At 44.6% G+C, this 17,260-nt stretch overlaps 1 protein-coding gene across 6 annotated transcripts in view; it reads right to left on the reverse strand.

Annotated features, from left to right (window-relative positions):
• The window catches only part of KCNJ6 (potassium inwardly rectifying channel subfamily J member 6), a 173,139-nt gene extending 157,118 nt beyond the window's left edge, over window positions 1-16,021 (reverse strand). For 4 of the 6 annotated variants that reach the window (XR_012621902.1, XR_012621901.1, XM_074814366.1 and 1 more), the window contains exon 1: window positions 15,753-16,021. The gene's annotated coding sequence lies outside the window, so the exon portion shown is untranslated. Of the gene's footprint in view, window positions 1-6,922; window positions 7,015-15,752 lie in introns of all 6 variants that reach the window. The other 2 variants (XM_074814367.1, XM_074814365.1) reach the window with 1 other exon arrangement.
• Between the last annotated feature and the right edge of the window lie 1,239 nt (window positions 16,022-17,260).

Here is a 17,260-nt window from a genome sequence, read left to right on the forward strand (position 1 = left end):
TTTTCCAATCCTGATTTTCACAGGTATATATGTGACTCTCCAGAGTTCAAGGCAGGGGAGAATCGTGCTTAGGACACTTGAACACTGTTACTTTATAATGGGAACTGGTCAACTAAGAATTTGTACCTTTCTCCAAATAGATAACTGAATGTGGCTGTGCTGTGTTGAGCTTGGCTCTTAAGCTGGGTTTGCATCCAGCTTTTGCACATGGCTGGTTATGTAATACTGCAGCAGCATGGAAAGACAAGAATTACTTGATGAAGAGAGTGACAGTGGAACTGAGCACTGAATTTCATTATAAAGGTGAACAACTTCAGTTTGTGACAGCTAAGAGAATGAAGTTATTTAACAGGGATTATTTGGATTAGACGATAATTATACCAGGCAAAATGTCCATCTCCCAGTGTATGCAATAAACTGCTGTAGCCCATGGATTTAATTTAGTGACCTGATAAAAAGCATGCATAATTGTGTACTTTATCCCAGACCCCTGTGGCCCTGGTTTGGTGCAAATAGTTGACCATTTGCAATAGTTTACCATGGTATTCTTCTGACATTCAGAAATCCCCAGGTGGTCATAGCTGTATGATCATCAGTGGCATATGGAGATCACTCTGGAAGCTTTTGGAATCTGCTGTTCTCCATTAATGGCACTAGGCTGAAGGCACTAAGAGCCAGTCAGTATAGTAGAGAGCAGTTGTATCGTCTATGTCAGATACTGGAGAAACACTCTATTTCATCTGTGGGTCAGCTTCTCATACCTGTGCTCACCCATGCTGAGGAATTAGCTCTGTAGGGATACAATTTCTGCCTGATATATGACTGCTGTATTCAGCAAGTCTCTGAGTTTCTGTCCTCTGGTATATGATCTATTCCATACAGCACCAGTGAGAATGCATGGCATGCAAATCAGGAGTTACTTTGGCCTGCATCTCTTTTCATCATATCTTCTTTTTATGGCACTGTCAATAATGTAGAGCTGTAAGATGCTGTGTGCTGCATCTACTGTAGTGGTGCTAAGCTTGAAATGTTCTTCTTTCTGTGGGAGTTGCTAGAGGCAGGAGAGCTTCACTTTGAGATACTACTTAAAAGTTCAAAGTGCTAGTAATTAGGAGAAACCATTATTTGACTTTAAACTGAATGTGTGTCAGCTGAACACTCAGTCTTTGATGAGTCTGGAAGGGAATAAACAGAGCCCTGCAACACTGCTCTCCCAGTCATTGTCCTGTCATGCTGCTTTGTTTCCTAAACTGAAACTCTGCTTTGTGGTTTTTCAGTAAGAACTGTGTTCTTTGATCTTGTCCCATTGCCTGTATAAGGGGTACAGGTTAATAAGGGCTATAATTGCTTTTTGTTTAAAAAATTTAGTACTCTGCCTGCCTGTGGTTAGTGCTCTGAAGTGTTTCTTAGCACTTCTTAGCACTTCACACTTGCATGCTCTTGGGGACAAAATATGTCATTCCAGTAGGAGGCAGAATATATCATTCCTGTTGGGAAGTGAAAACCATTTCAGTATAGGTGAGGGCATGTACTAGAGGATGGAGTTTACTCCTTTCTAATCTGGGCAAATTAGAATTTGCCTACTCCTCACAGCAGGATAATTGGTCCACTTTTCAATATATAACCTTTATACCACTGAGCTTTCTCATTAATATGAGAACACCTTCAGGAGGGATGTGGGAAGTCCCTCCAAGTGTGGAGGGTAACCATGGCACACTTTCAGAGGCCCGGTGGGGATGAAGGCTTTGTGCAGCAGCCTTGACAAACTGAATGAAGAAAAAATGCTTTTTGCCACAGATATAAAGAGCAGGAGAAGGAGCAAGGGGAAAAGAAGGCGAGAGAAAGATCAGCTAATTGAGGGGGAGTAAATAATGATTATTTAGTTTATTTCAGTACCTGAAACAGCTCTGGCGGCCTAGGGTATAGTCTAGAGATACTTGTATTCACGTTGCTAAGAAAGAAGCTGGAGAAAACAGTTTGATCAAAAGCAAAGCAGAACAGGGGTGTATTTGTTTCAGAATTCCTTGTAATGCTCTTGCTATGTTTTTATTAGTGGACTGAAACAGCAGTAGTTTAATTCAAGTCACTACTGTAGCAATGTAAGTCAACCAGAAATTTGACTGTCTTAGAAAAAAGCCCTGATTATGTGATAGTTAATGCAGTTCATTCACATTTTTAATTATTATCCCACAGGGATATGTCTATGAGGAAAATATCACTATGCTAAAGTTCTTTCATGAAGATTGATATAGATGTGTCCTGGTTTTGGCTGGGATAGAGTTAATTTTCTTCCTAGTAGCTGGTATAGTGTTGGATTTTGGGTTTAGTATGAGAATAATGTTGATAACACACTGATAGTTTTAGTTGTTGCTAAGTAGTGTTTATCCTAAATCAAGGACTTTACAGGCTCCCATGCTCTGCCAGCGAGGAGGTGCACAAGAAGCTGGGAGGGAACATGGCCAGGAGAGGTGACCCGAACTAGCCAAAGGGATATTCCATACCATATGACATCATGCTCAGTATATAAACTGTGGGGAGTTGGCTGGGGTGGGGGCAATCGCTACTCGGGGACTGGCTGGGCTTCAGTCAGTGGGTGGTGAGCAATTGCATTGTGCATCACTTGTCTTTCTTGGTTTTTACTTCTCTCTCTTTTTGCTATCTCCCTTTTCATTACAATTATTATTATATTATATTTTATTTCAATTATTAATATGTTCTTATCTCAACCCATGAGTTTTACTTTTTTTCTGATTCTCCTCCCCATCTCAGCGGGCTGGGGGAGGAGCGAGCAAGCAGCTGCGTGATGCTTAGTTGCCCGCTGGGGTTAAACCATGACAAGGTGACAAAATTTAATTAAGGGCTTCAATTTATCCCCACTGAAATAAGTAGGAAAACTGTCATTCACTTCAAAAGCAACAGCTACCTTTCATGTATGACTAGTATCAAAAATACACAGTTGAAAATACTAGAAAAAAACAAGCTTATAGTAAGGACTCAGAAGTAACTGCACCAAAACTCCTGTACACCTATGTACAACTGTAGATAGCTTTATGGACTTCAGTAGCACAGAGCTACTCACACAACAAACATTTGCCAAGCAAATGATAAAACATTTTTAACATTTACCTTTGTTTTGCTGCAAATGAGTGAAAAGTTTCTCCAGATCATACAGTTTCCTATTCCAGTACACATGCCCACAGAAATAATATAGCTAAAGTATTTAGTGAGGGAAGGAATTTTATAAAGGTAACATTTTATAAAAGAAAATTCCAAGTCCATTTCTGGGCTGGAATGCTCTACACCTACTTTCTGCAGGACAAAGCTTTACAAACAAAATATAAACCCTCTAGAAATATGACCAAAGTTTGGAAAAGATTGCCAAGTAATCATCTGATGGTAGACTATTCACACAGAAAATTAAGTTATACCCTGAGAATCAGCCAAGTTAGCAGCAAGAGACAAGGATACTCAAAGTGGAAGGAATTATGAAATTTAAAAATTAGAATAATGAACATGAGAATATTAAAAATCAAAATATATAAAGAGTTCCTCTATGATTGTAAACAGGAAAATTATATACCTTCCTTTTAAGAAAGATAAGAAGGTGGATTTAGGGAACTACAGGCTGATTAGCCTTTCTTCAGTCCTTGAGAAAACTATGGAGGATATTCTCAGAAAAGCTATTTACAGACACATGAAAGACAAGAACATGATTGGGAACAGTCAGCTTGGATTTATCCCTTGGCAAGTCATGCTTGGCCAATCTGACAGCCTTCTACAATTAAATGACTGGGTCTGTGGATGAGGGGAGATTAGCAAGTCTTTAGCAAGACTTTAACAACACTATGCCATAGCTTCTGCTAGCCAAACAAGGACAAATGGACTGGCTAGATAGACTGTAAGGAGGGATGGAAAATTGGCTAGACCTTTGAACTTGAAGGGTCTACAGGTTCAAGTCTAACAGTTCATGGTGTTCATTGGGGGTTGATACCTATTTGGGCTAGCTCTAATGCCTTCATCAGTGACCTGGACAACAGGACTGAAGGCATCTCAGCCAGCCTCCAGGTGACACCAAACTGGAAGGAGCAGCGGATGCACAGGGAGGGTAGGAATGTTACTCAGAGGGATCTAGAGAAGCAAGAGGAATGGGCTATCAAGAACCTCATGAAGCTGAACAAGGACAAATGCAAAGTCCTAGACCTGGGGAAGAACAAGCCATGCATCAGTACAGGCTGGGAACCAACTTACTAGATAGCAACACTGCAGGATAGGACCTGTGGGTTCTACAGACGTAAGTTGCACATGCATCAGCTGTGTACCCTTACAGCAATGAAGGCTGATTGTATACTCAGATGCGTTAGTAACAAATTAGCAAGCGGGTTGAGAGAAGGGATTATTCCCTTCTTGGCACTGATAAGGTTTGACTAGAGACCTCCAGATGTCCCTTCTTATCTATTTTTTCTATAATTCTGTGAAATGATTTCATAATTCTTCTACTCAGTACTGTTCATTAGGTTTTGTTCTCAGTTCATTGGAGGTCAGTAATAGGCGTTAAGTTAGAGTAATAATTATTCATACACTGAACAAGAGTCTTTTCACATGGACCAAAACCTTGGAAGTTGGTAGGACATACAAGATTAGGTCCTTGATTACTGGCACAGAGTAAATATTCACAGGCAATGTAAAGGTAAAGCTTTTTATTTTCCAGCTACTTGTATAAACATTTTTATTTGGGGAGAGAAGCTTTTTAAAAATTTCTTTTAACTGTTAGTTCTAATAGTTCTAATTTTGACCTCTCTACTGATTGTTAATACATGTTTATCTAGCTGCATCAGAACTACACTGTTCTCCTCCTCCTTGCCTCCCACATTGGTGTGTAGGATTAAGTAGAAGTGCTAATTCTAGGTTATTGAGTATGGCTTTGATAATAACAGTTATAACTGGAGAGTAAGGTTTGAAGTTTAGCTTTGGGTTTTGGGGTGGGGTTTTTTGGTTTTATTTGATTTGTAGTTTGTGATTTTGGTTTTTTTTTTTCCTGATGGTGCATCTTTACCAATGACATTCAACTGACTATGAAGTCAACGCACAAAATCCAGTCTTTAGACTGTGACTATGCTGAACTGTGGAATATATGCTTTGGATCCAGCCTCACTCAACTTTAGATTTCACCGAAATGAAAAGCTAGCCTGAAGCCAGAAATCTAATTGTTGTAGAAAGTTAAAGTTCTTCCTCTGTGTAATTTGCAAAAAGTGAAGCCTGATTTTCCTCCCTCTTCTGCTCATAAGGGGGGTGCCTGAGGCCTTCTTTTCAAGAACAAAATGAAGATTTTTTGTCATTTCAGTTGCCAGTGTTTGCTCTCACCTTTCTCAATTGTACAGCCCAGCTCCTTAGCTTGTCTTTGTCTTGAACCATACAGGGTAGCCCTGCCCACACACTTGATAGCTGTAATGTCACTTGACATTTTAATAGGCCCACTGTTCAATAAAAGAATTTTTCATTAGGCTTGATCTAATGTTTGCTTACTACTGAAAAGGTCCTCTTTACACAGGAACTAGTCCAGCATGATTATGAGCCATGATATCTCTTTCAGGCATAATATAGTTCCTCTCTCTCAGTTTCTCCTTCATCACAGCGATCTGTATAAACAGCTGATCTAAACATTTCTTACGCTCCTTTTAAACTGATGGAATGGTTAGACTTATTGCCTTAATGGCTTTAAACTGCAACAGGGGAGGTTTAGACTGGACATTAGGAAAAAAATTTTCACAGAAAGAGTGATCAGACAGTGGAATAGGCTGCCCAGGGAGGTGGTGGAGTCACCATCCCTGGAGGTGTTTAAGGATCATTTAGATGAGATGCTGGAGGATATGGTGTAGGGGAGAATTTTGCAGAGTAGGGCTGATGGTTGGACTTGATGATCCCAAGGCTCTTTTCCAACCTGAATGATTCTGTGATTCTGTGAAATTAATACAGGTCTGATCCTGCACTACTTGTTTATGGAAAACTTAATTAAGGGAAAGTAGAAATAGCATAAATCTGACTTTATTCTAAATTTTTAAAAAGAATTATGATGTTTGATTGGTTGGTGTGAGGAAATATAACAGTTGACATTTTTTATGCCTCCAATTTGACCATTTCAGCTGTGCTCACCTTGACCATTTTTGACTGACATTCTATGCAGGTTGCAACAGCCTTTAATTTTAAAATAAACTGTTTTGAAATATATTTTCATATGTACACCCAAATGCATGCTTTAGACCTAAAGCAGGCTGATCTTTATTAAAGGTCAAGCAGAAATACTCAGGCTCCAACTCCTGGTAAATGTTTGGGTTGATACACAGCCATCTCTGTTGAAAATGTGCTATGTTTACTCCCGGGAAGCTGCAAAACTCCCTTAGGAGTACCATGTGCTTCCACTATGCCAAAATGTGAGAAACTGCATCTTAAAATCATCATAAAGGAAAAGGATTTGGAATATTTGTAGATGTTTCTAGAATATGCTAGTTGATCACTTTCACTCTATCTGCTGGCTGCACACTTACAATTACATAGCACAAATAGGAACAAAGTTTAGGCTGGATTATTTCTGATGACAGTTTTAAGTAATGAAGTTATCCTGAGATGTACTAAAGAAGCCGTATGTTGGACCTCTCTCTCCTATATACTAGCCTATTTAAAATAAATTTACATTTAATGTCTGATATGAAACCCATTCAAGTTAATGGAAAGACTTTAATGCTCTTTGACTAAAATGCATGTACAAGATCACATATTTTCTGTGATTCTATTTCTGTTACAGCTTAGCAGGATATACTATTCCTATACATTTTCACCAAGGCTTCCTCCAGTTTCTTTTGTTATTATTATTTCCCCTCATGATAATATCATACATCTCTTCTCTTCATCATTTCTAAGGGCCTACCTGATTTTCCTACCAGCCAGCAGCTTAATTCTCTTCGAAGATGTGAGTTGTGTGTGACTCCCCAAACCCACCAGTCTGGCTTCTGAATGCCTCTATAATTAAAAACAAAATAACAAACAAACCATGAGTTCTGCTCTTTGCAAACAGTCCAAGACAGAACTTCTTCCTAAGTCTGTCTGTCTGGGTTTTTTTGTTTTTGTGTTTTTTGTTTTTAAATTCTTTGACTTCATACAGTATTTCAGTTTAAATTCTGGTTGGAAATATATTGGCTTCATATCTGTTATTGTTACCTCTTACTTCACGAAAGAGCAAAGCTATTTCCTGCAGCAAACACTACTGGAATGTAGTGTGACAATAATAGATGTTTGCTGTTTATACACAGTGGGTATTATTTTTTTTCTGGATAGCAGTTTAGAATACCTTCGTAATTATTTTTTATATATCCAGAAGGCAAAGGCTTTGTTACTGTTAAGGTAGTGTATTAACCGCTGTATCTTCTTGTGAAATACATTTCTAAGTCCTGTGATCTGGTAAGAGATGGTTTCGAATTAAAACCATAAATTTGCCAGTTGCAAGGGGTAGAGAGAAGGGAAATAGTCATCAGCAACATTCGGATGTTGCAAATCGGCAAGTGAGCCATCCCAGAACTGTGGAATGAACTGTTCGAATATGGGAGTGTTTATCATCCAGTTCTAGGGCTTTTTTTTCCTTTCCCTTTTTTGTATGTCTTTATTCCTTCTCTCTTGAGCCTTTCTCCTTCCCACCTCTTCCAAATTTTGACCTTCTTAAATTTTTACATAACTTTGCAATCTCTGTCTAGCAATGAAAAACTCAGTCAGACTCTGAATTTGGCACTGAGATGCAGCAGAAGTTTGTGTTCACCTTCTAAAACTTTAAGTCCACTTGTAGAGAAAAAAGTAATGGTAATGAATGGGTGGAGAACAGTTACATGAGAGCTGTGTTCTCACATACTGCATAGTACTCACAAATGCAAAGTCAACACTTACCAACAACTACCACAAAATCATATTGTAAATATCCTACATATAATTACAGTCGTCATCACTAGAATATTGCAGATATTGTTGGAATATTTTCTTAGTAACTGTGATTTTCTGTTTGCTTCTTTCTCTTTCTGATTTTAATGGTAACTTTGGTATATTTCTGGAAAGTAGATTAAGTTTGCTTTGTTTGTAATCCTGAAGGACTTCTGATGCACTTTATGTTTTAATGTAATTACGCCTAATAGATGGAATACAGCATATTCGTAAAGATCGTTCATATCCCTGCTGGATACTTGGCTGAGATAAACATGTATCTAGTTTATTTAACATGATTAACTACCTGAAGCATTAGAATTCTTATATGGTAATTCACAACAGCTCTGGATTGTAAGATTACTGGAGAGTCACTGCATTTTATGAGACAGCTCCAGTTTGACGTACACACCATGTTGGGTAGCGCTAATGGGCTGTGAACCAATAGCCTCCTTTCTCCTCCTCCTCTGTAAAAATGATGGTGGGTAAAGATTTCATAATCCCTAGTTTCCATTCTGTAAAGAATGAAATGAGGCACATTATTTATTTCCCATCTAACTGATATGCTTTCCTGCATTTGTACCAGAGAAAGCCAGTAGCATACTAAGGAGAATACAGCACTAGGGCAGTACCAAAGCTGGCACAGTTTCCTTTACTTCCTTTCCAGCTCAACCTCCTCTCCTCTCCGCATTGACATCAGAGGCCATGATTCAGAGCCCATTACAATTGATGGCAATCTTGATATCCTTAAACAGACACTGGTTTTAATTACTAGAAAAGGTTTCCTTCCATTTCCTTGCATAACTGTGTTCTCCCTGCTCCTGCTGTTGGTTCCAGCTCTGATAGTCTAAGCCACCTCTGAGACCAGGAAGCACTGAGCTACTTCTTGCTGCAGCTGGAGAGTGTCAGAAACAATGGGAGAAAAAAATAAACCTACATAATCTTGAGATTTTTATAAGCCAGTCAGGAAGACAGTGATACAGGACCATGCAAATGAAGAAGTTTAGTGGGTACAGTTTTGTATGGGACCTCTGAAGACAGGAATTCATCTCCCATGCCTTCTGCATCTGTAGATTGCCACATTGATTTAATTACTTGAGATGCATCCCATGAAACTCAAGGCACCAACATGTGACATCTCTAGAGGCCTATTGAGATCTTTGGTGGACTAAAGCTGCCCCTTAGAGTTGCCCAGCTCTTTTCACTATAGGGAGCCCAGGGAGGCTATACTTCCAAAGCAGACATTGCCTGTTGAAGCTTTTTCTGTGAATATCTGGACCCATGGAAATCAATGGGGAATTACCTCTCCGTGTCCAGACATCTATTGAGCTGGAAGAAGGTGGTTCTTAATTACAATCATTTAGCATAAATACTTCTTTTCAGGAATGGGAAATTGATCTGACAAGCTGATAGAAACTGCAAACTGTGTGTCAACAGGAGCGGGGGGGAGAAAAAGCAGGAAGGTAGGAAATATCATTATTTTCTCATTCTTCAAATTAATACTTTGAGGAACAATTTGGCAATTGCCCATTGTTCTAATGAACCCCTGCTCTTGATTATGATAAATACTAAATTATATGATAATTTCTCCTTTGCTTTCACTGACAAAGTTGTCTGTATTGAGAAGACACAATAAGATTATTTTTTTTAAATGGAAAGCAAAAAGCAGAGGATTTCCTGCAATGCTGCAAAGCGCTCTGAGCTGGTGAGCCTAATGCAGGGATGCTTGTGATAAAGCACTGCAGAACACAGTTGATTAGAGCATTGAATTAACTATGCTCTCTTGTGCTCTCTCTCTCATCATCTTGTTCATTCTTTCAGCCTCCTATTTCACCCTCTCAATCTGCACATTATTGTTTTCTTGTCCAGAAGCTTTTTTGACAATTCAGCACAAATGCCAGCACTTGGCTTTCATCAGAAAACAAGCCTCAGCGTTCTGCTCCAGCGAGTCCCAACAACTCCTGCACATGGTGGGTTCTTCAGGTCAGGCTCTAACGGTCTATGTAGATTAAATGAATGTGGAATAATATAGAACAGCTGTATAAACAGTGTTTATTTGCCTATGAAACGCCATCACTGCTGTACCAGTAGCAATCAGATCTAGGACTTCCCTTTCTAAAGGCACGGTTGAACTTAAAGTCCCAACACAGTCAGGTCAAAAGGTATGAAGTGAAATAAAAGTCAAGATTAAGGCTGTTTCTGCAGGCCTGTGATGGGATGTAGAACCATATACAAGCTTGTGTAAAGCACCTCTCCCCACCCATACTGTCTCCAACCACTGCCTTTAGCCATGGGGCACATGAGGATCAGGTGGCACTTGCCTCAAGGCCAAATGGCAAAGATCCATCTACATTTGTTCCAGTGTCCTGAAGTCTCTGTTAGAATAAGTCAGATACTTTCTCTGGTTGGGAGGCTTTTCTGAAGGCTCAGATGTCCACATGCATGTCCAAGTCTGAAACTGAGCTCTCTCTGTATGAACCACTCACTGTGCACATGACAGAAAGGGTAGGTAGGTCATTGGCAGTAAGGATTAATAGCAGGCTCTCTGGCTTAAATATTTGAACGAGCCTTCACTGTCTGCACTAACACACAGTGCTATTAATGCAAATGCTTTAAAAAACTTAAATCTCTGTGGAATCATAATTTACTCCTGTGAATTGCCAGCTATGTGTGAAAATGTTAGAGTTTTCTGACTGCAAGGCTAGTTCTGCCCTTGGGTATACTACATTATTTTCCTACCGAAGTGAGGCAAGAAAGGAAATGCTTCTTGGAAGTAAATAATATCAAACTGAAGAATGGTGTATACTGTGAATGTATACTTCTGGCCATATACTTGCATTAATTCTGAGGTAAGGCAAGACTGATAGAATGAGTCTTTTATTTTCTAATACTAAGGTGATATTTACTATCATAATAGGGCAATGTATCTTCTGAGGGTGTTTCTGATCTTACAGCCAGTTAGACCCCCATACAGTAATAGTATGACTCCTATTCTTGTGGATGCTTACACCAGGAATATCATGCTGTACCTCAAACCCGGATACCGTTAATGCCTGACCTGAAGTTGTAACTGGAAAATAGAAGCAGAACATCAATGGGCTTTCACTTTTTAGCTATTTTTAAATTCAAATCTCTATTGACTAACACTCCATAGCAAACTTCTGTTAGCGTCTCTTCTCATTTACGATACAGCTTCTTCTGCAACCTCTGGCATGAACGGGGACTTCTGCAGTCAGGACTGTGTACAGTCCTTGCATTTATGTGGATCTTCACTGATTTTACTGGGCATTGTGTGATTCTGAGGGTGCATTCGCATGAACTGCTGGTAGAAATTGCCTATCTTTTAAGAACTTTAAAATTTACTTTTTTTTTGGTCCTGTATCTGAAGACAGGATGTTCTGCAGGCCATATATAAAAGTTTGTGAATAGACTGCATGCTACTAGCTATCAAACCCCATTTTAATGAGCCTTTAAAATAAAACCAAAATGTGTTTCCTTAGTTGTCAAGTTCCCTTGGCCCTGTATGATATTTTACTAGGCAGCCCATGGGTGATGAGTTCAATGAGGGTGGTGCTCTGAGCCTCCTTATGGACATGATTCATACCTGCAGCACAGCACCTTGGCAGTTGCCATACTAATGTATATGACTGAAAAATTCTGGTCTCTGCACGTGACTTTTGCCCATAGAGGTTTTCCTCCTCCAGCCCCTGTATGGACAGGACTGCTCCCATTCACCTCCTGCAGTATGCTGGGTTGGGGTGGCCTGGCGTGGGCTGTTCTTTAGACAGACATTTCACAACACTGTCATGAGGCTCCGTCAGAAGGCTTCAAGCTCCCATGACAGCCAACGTCCTTGGGCATAACTGAAAATTGCAGCGATGTGTGAAAAAGTGCAGTTAGTAACCTCCTATTGTTCAATACTTCCAGCTATTCATAACACACATATAATAATAATATTGTATTTCCAATATCAGTAGCATTCTAGGAAAGCATCCGATGCACAGTTTTGGGGGAGAAAACCAAAAAATTCTTCCAGGAAGTCACTATCAAGTAGGAATAAGAGTAAAATGCTTTTCTTGGGCTTACTGTTGGGTAAATTCAGCATTCATTGTTTAAAAAGCATTGATCTCTTTCTGCATGATCAATATTTAAATATTGATACTTAATATACTAGGAATATTGTTTTCTAGTCTCAAACTGCCTCCACCAGTAAAAATCATACATCCACATAAATGTAACAAACACATTAACCTAAACCATATCTCTTTTTAAAAACTGCCAGTGTTTAATTGTCCCAATTAAAAAGCAACATTCTGTAGCAAGCAGATGATGAAAACACTGAACAGAGCTCCTAAGCGCTTAACAACAATGAAAATAAAAGAAATGATAAAATAGAAATGTGTTCTCTACAACACTTCAATGGCTGTTACTTAAGACATAGTTTAATTTATTTGGGAGAATGCTAATATGAATTCTTTTACTTCTTACTTTTATAGAAGCTTATAAACAACTCCTGAATAAAAATCTGTTTGTATAGGTGCAAATAGCATGAGAAGATCATGACAAACCCAGTAACCTTACTCCAACAGTGTCCAGAGTTCCTGATATTTTATAGGTGAAAGAAAGAACAACGTAGAGATTATACCTGTGAAATATTTGAATAAATCCCTTGTGGTGGGTATTTTATGAAAACATAAATGAAATTCTATTTCTCTTGCATGGTTTGAAGGAGAGATCTTGTCTTCCTTCCAAAATACCATGATTCAATAAAATGAATATAAAATAAGGCTACAAATAAATGCTTATGAAAAACAAGTAGGTATTTTCTGCAGTGAAATTATGTATCTTGAGAAGCTCATACTGAATGTGGTGTAAATGCACTGGCAGAAATTCCACAAAGAATTCTGTCTTTTACTAAACTGATTAAGGTTGTGGTTGTGGGATTTTCTGTTGATGTTGCTATAATTAATTTTTTTCTTATGTTGCTCGTAAGGCAAAATTGTTTTGTAATTATCTGATAAAATTATTCTGACACTGCAGGAGTATTGCCTTACATAACAAAATCAGTAGCTTCAAGTATTGTCTGTCCTGAAGAGTTGTATTCTATTATTTCTCCTCATTTTCCCACAGGAAGCTAATGAGTTCCCAAGCCCAGACGTAGACTTCGGTCCTTTATTTCCATACTCCCTATGAGATAGGTCTGAAAATGTGAGGTCCATCATTAAGAAATTCAGGTCTCCATTTCCATAAAGGCTTAACTCATTAGTTCACTTGCCTTGTCAAGAAGTGTAGTTAAGGCAAAATGTGGATCTACAGTTAAAAAGACTACAACTTGTTATTCTTAGGGATGAATTTGCTTGGAGTCCCTGCATAAGTACAAAGCCTGACTAACTCCCATGCTTGAATAGGACTCACCTATGTGGTTGTCTCTGCTAGTCTAGGGCTTATTTGAAACAAATTTCTAACAAAGAAGGAAGGAACACAGGCAAAGAAGAAACCCAATAGCTGGTGTGATCTGACAGCTTGCTTATAGTTAAAGCCTAACCTCAAGAGGCTGGGGATTTGGATTCAAAACCCATAATTCTACATGTATCTATAGTTTACTGCCTATCAGGACTGAGGCAAGATTAAATAAATCTTGTTTGCTTAATGAAAAAAGAACATCCTGACACAGTGAACAGCACAAAAGTGACTAATCCATCTCTATCTTCCCCAGTGAATATTATTCATTATGCTGTTTGCTTTTCTGTAATATTTTTTCATAGACTGAAACAATAATTGCATACGTAACTACTAGCAGGAGATATGTATAGGAAAACTGAGCCAATAATTTACAACCTATCAATGTAATAAATATATCTTGTGGTGAATTATCACTAACCTGAATACTGCTTTCCCCCCACTTTGTGTATTTTGTTAAACTGGTCACCAAATGTCTGAGGAGAACAGTTCTTGATCAGGAGGTGTTTTTCTGATTAGCTGATCACATCTGTCTGACGGGCACAAACCCCACCTGTGTAATTGTGCACCTCAGCAGTGGGATAGCTCCCTAAGCTAAGAGTGCAATTTCTTCAAGTGCAATTTCTCAATGAGTTTTCTTAAGGAGAACAAGTCGAGAACACATATTTTTCACAATTTCTGCAGGACTCATTTTATGGATGTCGTGCGTGGGAACAGTCCTGCTGGGGAACCAGTTAGCCATAACAAGTTACAGAGAATCACTGCAAAAGAGTCATAAGAAACACCCTCGAGCAAGTTCGTGTAGAAGAGGCCATTTGTCAAAGCGTTTGACCTCAGCTCCTGCACCCATTTGACTCAGAAAGTTTAGCGGCCCTAGGTGAGCCTTCCCCTGGCTCCCGGCACCCGGCGGGGAGCGGCACTGTGCTCGGGGCTGACGTTTCTGGGCGCGGGGACACCGGTGGGGGGTTTCCCCGGTGCTCCCAGCGCAGGGCCCCGACCCAAGGCGCCCCGCGCCCCCCGCCCCGGCGCTGACCCGGGTGCTGCCGCCGCCGCTGTCCGCGGTGCTGAAGCGGGGCCGGGCCGGGGAGCGGGGCCGGGGAGCGGGGCCGGGGAGCGGGGCCGGGGAGCGGGGCCGAGGGCGGCTGGCGGGGGGGCATGGCCGGCACCGCCATCAGCAGCCGTGAGGAGCTCGCCCCGAAGCGGCTCCCTTCTCCCGCCGCGGCCGGAGAAGAGGCTCCGGGCACGGACGGCGCGGGGGCATCCGGCTCCCTGCAACCGCCGCTCGCTAAGCCGTGTGGGGCGGCCCCTTCCCCACCGCGGTCCCGCGGCCCTTCGCCGCCCCCTTTTACCATGAGAGGAAAGTTTGTGGTACCTTTCTCCCCGCCTCTGGGACTGAACCTGGCCGGGAAGGGGCGGCGGCGGGGGCCGGGGGAGGGAAAGGGGGGAGTTATCTCCTACTTATTTATTTATTTAGCTCTTTCCTCCCTCAGGTCGCCATGGTGATACCGAGCTCGCTCTCCCTCCGATCAAGAGGAGACGGGCACCCCTTCGTGAGCATTCCCCGTCCCCTCCGCTCCCGCTGTCCCTGTCCCCCGGCGGAGGCTCTCCCCTCCCTGCCCGCCCAGCGGGGCCGGCACCGGGGCCGCGCCGCCCCCTCAACCTGGCTCCGGCCGCTCTCAGCCTGGCGCCGGCTGCCGTCAGCGCTGCCCGCCTCAGCCCAGCGCGACCCCCGCTCCCCGCAGCGCAGCCGCCCCCCGCTGCCCTCCCAGCGGAGGAGTGAGACGGGAGCATCCAAAACAGCACCCCCCCCACCCCCGCTTTGAAGTTCTTCCCGGCTCCAGCACTGGGGAGGGGGTGGCCGGGCGGGACGTCGGTCGTCCCTGGTCGCCCCCGCCCGCGGGTGCCCGCTGCCGAGCCCCGAGGCGAGGGGAGGCCGGCGCAGCCCCGGCCCCGTCGCGGCGGCAGCTCTCTGCCCGAGGGCGTGGGGCCGGGGCTCCCACGCGGAAGGCTCCCGCGACGGCAGCTGGAAACGGGCCCACCCGGCCCCCCGCCGTGTCCCCCTCGGCCGCCGCGGCTCCCCCGCCGCCACCTCGCCGCTTGCTCCGCAGAGAGCGGCCGAGGCTGCTCGCCCCCCGGTTACATAAGTAACGCGCCCCGCATCCCCCCGCACTGCCGCTGTGGCTGCCGGGGGGCTTGAGGAAGGGCATTTCTGGAGCGGTGGGGGGAGGCTGGAGAAACGCGGTGGCAACAAGCCGTAGGGGCACAGGCACCAAAACGCAAGCCCCGAGCCAGCACCCCCTCCGCCTCCCTTCGGGTAACCCTCCCCGCCTTACCTGGCGGCGGCACGCTGCTCTCACTCCATGCCGGCTCCCCGCGGGACGGGGCAGGGCGGCGCTGCCCGGCTCGGCTCCGGCTCCGCACCGGCTCCGCGCCGGCGGGTGCGTGCGCGCGTGTGAGCGCCGCTCGCCGTCACACGGCCCCGAGGATGCTGTCGGGCGTCTCCATTCCCCACGACGCTCGCCCACTTCCCCCCGCGCCGCTCCGCTCCGCTCCGCCGCCGCCGCGCAGACGGGCACGCCGGGGCAGAGGCACCCGCCGGCTGCGGGGCTCCGCTCCGGGCCGCTTCGCAGCGAGAGAGCGGTGGGGAGGGGAGGGGACGGGGCAGGGGGGGGGGGGAGGGGGGTCGCGACCGGACGGCCGCGGCGGCGCCGCGCGTGTCTGCGTGTGTGCAGGTACGAGGGAGGCGGCGCGGAGGGGCGCGGGCAGGCGGGCGGAGGAGGCGCGGCGCCGCGGAGGCAGCCGCGGGCGGGCCCGGGGGCTGCGGCCGGCGCCGGGGGGCTGCGCTAGCCCGGCCGGCGCGGCGGCGGCGGCGGCAGCGGCGGCGGGTGGGAGCGGGGCTGCCGGCAGCGCCACCTGCGGGCAGCGCGAGGCGGCGGGGGCGGTGCGCTCCTTCCGCGGGGGCGGCCCTGCCCGCTGCCTGCACCGCCCCCCGGCCTGAGCGGGGCGGGCAGGCTGCCGCCGCGGGGGAGGGGTGAGGGCGGCGAGAGGGGAGCCGTCCCCGCCGGGGAGCTCCGTCGCCTCCCGTGGGGGTGGGTGACACGGCGGGCGTGGGAGGGGGCGAGCTCCCGGCTTGAGCCCCCCCGGGAGCGCGGGCACCGGCTCCGGTGGCCTCTCGCCCCGCCGTCTGCCTCGGGAGGGCCCCGCTTCCCCCAGGCGCGTCCTCCCCGGCGGGGCGCCCGGAGAAGCGGGGGTGTCGCCCGGTGGGCGGCGGGGGGCCGGGTCCGTGGCCGCAGGACCTCTCTGGTGCGGAGTAAGGGCGGATCTCGCACTGCGAAGGAGCCTCCAGCTCTTCAGGGCAGTTAACAGCACCTTTACCCACCCTCCTCGCTGATTCAGTGTCTTTGACGCTACTTTCCCACTCTCAGGTGTGGTTGAAATTGGCCACCAGATACCCCGTTCCTGGGAAGGAAGGGCAGCTGCCAGACGAACAGGCAGGTGCACGCCTTCAGACACTAACAGACACTTTACTTAAGCCTCCTTTTCTTAGAAAACCTAGCTGAAAAGTAGAACCAAGAAAACATTTGCCAGACATCATCCTGATCATTTTTCTTGCAGGATGCATCCTTTCCGGACTGCTCCACCTTAAACTTCACCTTTTGTGTCTATATTGTGTTAAATTACCCATATTCCAAACTAATGCACCTATTCAGTAGGAAGCAGGTTGTGGCTTTTCGAGTAACATAAATAATAATCTGCACTTTCACAAGTCATATCAATTTCTCTGTTGTCTTTGGTGGTTTTTGTTTTTGTTTTTGGTTTTTTTTTTTGTTTTTTTTTTTTT

The sequence above is a fragment of the Strix aluco genome, chromosome 2 (genome assembly GCF_031877795.1).
Source record: "Strix aluco isolate bStrAlu1 chromosome 2, bStrAlu1.hap1, whole genome shotgun sequence".
In the NCBI taxonomy this organism is placed as follows: Eukaryota; Metazoa; Chordata; class Aves; order Strigiformes; family Strigidae; genus Strix; species Strix aluco.